Source organism: Aristolochia californica, unplaced genomic scaffold (genome assembly GCF_029961685.1).
Source record: "Aristolochia californica isolate CCGP_79_NKW_82.1479 unplaced genomic scaffold, dmAriCali1.0.hap1 SCAF_16, whole genome shotgun sequence".
In the NCBI taxonomy this organism is placed as follows: Eukaryota; Viridiplantae; Streptophyta; class Magnoliopsida; order Piperales; family Aristolochiaceae; genus Aristolochia; species Aristolochia californica.
This window is the reverse complement of record NW_027181837.1, coordinates 12,294,739-12,300,375: the sequence shown is the minus strand read 5'-3', so window position 1 is coordinate 12,300,375 and position 5,637 is coordinate 12,294,739. Positions and strand designations below refer to the sequence as shown.

Genomic DNA, 5,637 nt, shown 5'->3' with positions numbered 1-5,637 from the left:
GAGTTATGAAGAAACCTTGCAAGATGATAATTCTAGCAAGTGAGAGCTGGTTGTGAAGGGTGTTGCCCTTGAGAAACTGAAGTTGTGCGCAACTTCAGTTGGTCTTCTAGCATGAAGACAGGGGCAGTGAGTTTCAGAGGTGGAGGATATCTTGTTCGAGGAAGAGGGCAATGCAGTTGGTGTACCAGTCTCCAAGTGGGAGAATTATTGAGTGGTGGAGTTTGGGTCCACAACACTCGAGTAGAGGGGCACCGTCGGAGAGGTGGGCCCAAGGGACCCCGAGGGTCATTCTTCTCTTCCATTGCGCATGCTGCACTTAATCAAAGAAATAAAGGGGATTTCATTTCTATTGATATTTTCTCTTCCGGAACTTACAGTTAGATAACAGCAAAATAGGGTAAGTCTAGGGACTTATAGAAACGATCAATCTCCCTCTGAATTTCTACATTGGCATCAGTGGGAGCTGAAGTAAGAGAAATCGAGAGGCTTCGGAACTCTCGATGTCAGGAGAAAAATAGAGCAGCTTGGGACTCTCGGCACCGTGAGAGAAACAAAGAAGCTTTCAGAACTCTCTCTCAAGATTTCGTAACGGTGCCTGTGTCTGTGCCAGGAATACGAAGCGGGGGAGAAGCTTCAGTCTCACTAGGACAAAGCCGCGGTGAGAAACTTTGATCTGGTCGGAACTCGGCGCTTTTGTCAAAAGAGAGGGCGTTTTGGTGCGACGCCATTGTCGGAGAACTCGGGACTCGACCGAGCAGAGAACAAAGTTGTTGTTCGCTACTGTTGCCGAAAGAATAGATCTCTTGGGGTTGTTGTAATAGTGCATCGTTGTTCACTGTGTGAGCGGAATAAGAGAGAGGCTATGAAGGGTGACGCTATTTCAGAACAGAGAAGGCTTGAGAAGGCTCGAGCGACGCCAACACTGTTGTCGGAGAAGAGAGAGCCGTGGAGGCAGTGGACTTTGGATCTTTGCGTCGGTGTGTGCAAAAAGTGGGAGAAATCTCAGGACTCAGCAGGGAGGCTTTCCGGTGCTGCTGGTAGAGGCAGCAAGGAGGCATTCCGGTGATGCAGTTGGTAGAGGCAGTAGGGAGGCTTTCCGGTGATGCTTCAGGTAGTGGCAGTAGGGAGGCATTCCGCTGATGTTGCTGGTAGAGGCAGCAGGGAGGCGTTCTGGTGATGCTGCTGGTAGAGGCAACAGGGAGGCTTTCCGGTGATGCCGCTGGTAGAGGCAGTAGGGAGAGGTGATTTTGCATCGTTCTGGAAGAGAGGCTCTCGACACCCGTCACTACTGTTACAGAGAACTCTCTGGACTTGTTGTAACAATGAGGTTTTGTCCTGCTGTGAGTACAACCCATATTGTGATTCCTCAAAGAAGTAATAAAATCCTCTGCAGCTCCCATGGACGTAGGCAATTTGCTGAACCACATAAATCTTTGTGTTGCGCGTGATTACCTATTACCTTATTCTCATTGTTGTTTTTTCCCTAAGAGATTTGACTTCCATTTTAATATTTTTAGAAACCTAACCAAACATGTTTCTTTTTTCCTCATTCTTGTCTATTCTTCTTGCTGTTGTCACCATTTCAGACTGACATCACTTGATAAATATAAGTACCGGCTACTCTATTAGTCCACATCGATAAATCCACCCACCAGAAACCTTCAAAATTTCAGCGTAGGGAGAGCCAAAGCCGCACAATGGGGACCACGATTTGGGGCATTCAGCAGGGTTTTCTGCCAAGACGTCGTCAGTCGTGGATGATACTGGTGCGACCCCAAATCCGAATACGGCGACCTCAAAAATCTCCAGAAGGACCCTGGAAATCCGAAATCAGAGGGGTATGCGGACACAATCTCGTCGATAAAAGTTGATTTGGGTTTGACCTCCCAATATCCATTATCACGGCCGGCAGAAGGTTGGTTCTTCACCGTCGTCAGGGAAAAATCCCAAACGGCGAAGCCCCAACGGGCTGTGATTCGCCACCGGAGAAGCACGTGACTCCATCGGCGAAATTTCTGCTCAAACTCGGTCTCGGCATCAAAATCTGGGGTAAACTCTTGTGACTAATTTTCCCAAATTTTGTCTTCTCTTTTCTCAAATCCATCTATGTTTTACTTAATTCCTCCCCAATGGCATCAAAATTGTTCCGTGAAAATTTTGGTGTTGCGAAACAGAGGGGTTTTCTGTTTAATTTTCTGGCTTCCATGTATGCTGTTCGACCAAGAAATTCTTTTTGGATGTTGTTTTATTTTTCTACTGCTGAGAACAGTAGCAGTGCGTCTCTTCCAATTTCAGCTGCACACATGGATGAAGGACATGTTTCTCCTCCATTCGTCGCTCTTAGAGCAGACATGGATGCTTTACCTATCTAGGAATTGGTAGAATGGGAGCATAAAAGCAAAATAGCAGAGACAATGCATGCTTGTGGGCATGATGCACATGTTTGCATGCTCCTTGGAGCTGCAAGGATACTTCAACAACTCAACAATACAATACAGGGAATAGTTGTTCTTATATTTCAACCTGGTGAGGAACAAGGAACAGGAGCTTGGAAAATGATCAAAGAAGAGGTGTTGGAAAATGTAGAGGCTTGTGGTTTCACTATCCCACAGGGGTAGTGGCTTTAAAAATTGGCGACTTCTTGGCTGGCTGTAGACACTTCCAAGCAAAGATTAGAGGAAATGAAGGCCATGTAGCTATTCCAGAATCTTCAATTAACCCTGTTTCGGCAGCATCATCTTCAATAAAAAGCTTACAACAACTTGTCTCAAGGGAGGCAGATCCTCTAGATTCATAGGTGGTTTCAGTGTTCCATATCAATGGAGGCAGTGCTTACACTATCATTCCTGATTCAGTACCAGTTGGCGGCACTTTCAAGGCATTTCGTAAAAAGAGCTTCTATGCATTAACACAAAGAATTCAAGAGGTAATCACTGGGCAGGCAGCTGTGCACCGATGCACGAAAGGTTGTCATTATGCACTGCAAGTGAGACCACAGAAATTGGACTCATCTTTTACCTCTCCTTTTCAATTGTCATCCATGACTCAGTTGCCTATTGGAAATGTAATTTCTGGAGTATGTTGGAGGGAGCTGAATGCCATTGCTAATGGGATCAACAAAGTTGTTCCTTTTCTGTTTGAGAAAAGGGCATAATTATCACAGAGGGTGTGTGTTAATAGACATTCGGTTGGGTTTTCTTGAATTGGTCACTCGACTAAGCCTTCCAGCGTCGCAACTGCTACACAGTTTCTCCTTCTCAGTGAGGAAGAGATCCAGTCTACTGCTCTAACCATGTCATATTCTTCAGGCAAGAGAGTTATTTTGCTTACCTATTTGGAGTTTGGGAACCTGACTTTTATGGGGCAATAAACATTGCTTCTGGAAAATCCATCCTCTTTGCTCCCAGGTTGTCTGATGATTATGCTGTTTGGCTGGGAGAAATAAAGCCCTTATCATACTTCAAGCAAAGATACATGGTCAACATGGTTTGCTACACTGATCAGATGGTGATGGTGCTTTATGATCACTTCCAAGGATTGGGAAAACCATTCTTGTTTCTCTTGTATGGGCTTAATACTGATAGCAACAAAATTTCCAAGCCTGCAAAGCTTGAGGAAATGGAGAAGTTTGAAACAGACCATAGTACATTGCATCCTATCTTGACTGGATGTCCATATATTTAAGTCGGGAATGGAGCTTGAACTCATACAATATGGTAATGATATAAGTTTGGAGGCTCATATTGAGGTTATGCGCAAAACAACAGTGGGCATGAAAGAGTATCAGTTGGAGAGCATGTTTCTCCATCCTGTGTACATGTATGGAGGTTGTAGATATTGTTCATACACATACATATGTGCTACTGGTGAAAATAGCTCTGTTCTTCATTATGGGCATGTTGATGCTCCAAATGACAGGATCTTACACGATGGTGACATGGCGCGTCTAGATATGGGAGCTGAATACCATTTTTATGGTTCTGACATAACTTGTTCTTTTCTTGTTAATGGTAAATTTATGAGTGATCAACATCTTATCTATAATGCTGTCATTAAGGCCCATATTAATGTTGTCTCTGCAATGAGACCTAGAGTAAGCTGGATGGACATGCACAAACTAGCAGACAAAGTTATTCTCAGGTCATTGGTGGTTGGTGGCTTAATTAATGGTAATGTTGATGATATGATGACTGAGAGATTGGGTGCTGTTTTAATGCTTCATGGTCTTGGGCACTTCCTTGGGATTGCTACTCATGATCCGGGGGGACTATGCTAAGGATTTGGAGAGGCCAAAAGAATCGGGGTTGAGTGCTTTGCGGACTGCAAGAAAACTTGAAGAGGCATGGTCTCCAGCGCTGATATGAAGGAAGTGTATGCTGTGCTTGCATGACCTGGTGGATGGAATGATCCAGACATGCTTGAGGTAGGAAATGGAGGTATGACCAATGATGAATACATCACACAATTCAGTTTATGGGCTATCTCTAAGGCACCTCTCCTAATCGGATGTGATGTGCGGAATCCCACCAAGGAAACCTTGAAAATTATTGGCAATAAGAAAGTGGTAGCAGTGAACCAAGATCATCTTGGTGTTCAAGCTTAGAAGGATCGCATGGAGGGAGATCTTGCGATATGGGCTGGACCACTCTCCAACTATAGGACAGTTGTGCTCTTAGTCAATCGTCGCCCTAGGTATTTTGAAATTACTACCAACTGGGGATGAGGAGGTCTAGCAGAGAAACATAAAACTGCAAGTGGAGATCAGAATGTAAAGAAAAAAAAGAAAACAAGAAAAAGAAAATATGATTCTCTAGGTGGATGTTTTAGTTTTGTAGTCCAGAGGGCTGCCACAGATAATGTGGTTAACGCTTGAGAAGGGATGGAGACATCGGCATGGGGACATAGACCTAACTTCAAGCTTGAGGACAAGCTTGTTCTTCCAGGGGGTGTAATGTTATGAACACAATAACATTATTATTTTATTATTTTATTTAATTTACTTTATTTTATTTCAGTTAGGCCACAGGGGTATTTTTTGGAATATTTTATTTATAGGGGTATTTTTGGAACATTTTATTTATAAGGGTATTTTTGTAATATTTTATATTAAATACTAACTGGGTGAACCCTATTTAAGGGGTAAGAGTAATGAGAAAAAGTAGGATTGAAGTATTGAGAATTAGGTTAAATCTAGCGTAAACAGGCTTGAGATCACCTTCTTGATCTCGAGGTTAGGGTTTTCCTAAAAAATTGACGTATTCTCTCATCCTCCATTGATCTTCGTCTTCCCCATGTCTTCCTACTATCCCTATAGTAATGCATGGAAGAACCGTAACCCATGGCAAATCCTAGATCCTACCAAAGAATCCTTGTGTTAGATCTGGGACCGTAATAGTTTCTCAACTTTTACCGACGACAATAACCAAGCTGCAAAAAGGAGACTCTTTACTGAGAGCAGCCACTATCTTACAGCGCTGGATTCACCAATCCCACACCAAGTTACTCAATACATGGCCAGGACCATAACAATGTGGTATTAGAGCAGGGTAACACAGGGGAGCCCAACAATGGTGGGTTAAAAGAATTGATGATTAGAGGGCAGCAGGCGTAGGTAGAAAATGAAAGAAAGGTTGCTCT

At 43.5% G+C, this 5,637-nt stretch overlaps 1 pseudogene; it reads left to right on the top strand.

Annotated features, from left to right (window-relative positions):
- Window positions 1–2,129: 2,129 nt before the first annotated feature.
- On the top strand, window positions 2,130–4,364 carry LOC137952605 (uncharacterized; annotated as a pseudogene).
- The last annotated feature ends 1,273 nt before the right edge of the window (window positions 4,365–5,637 follow it).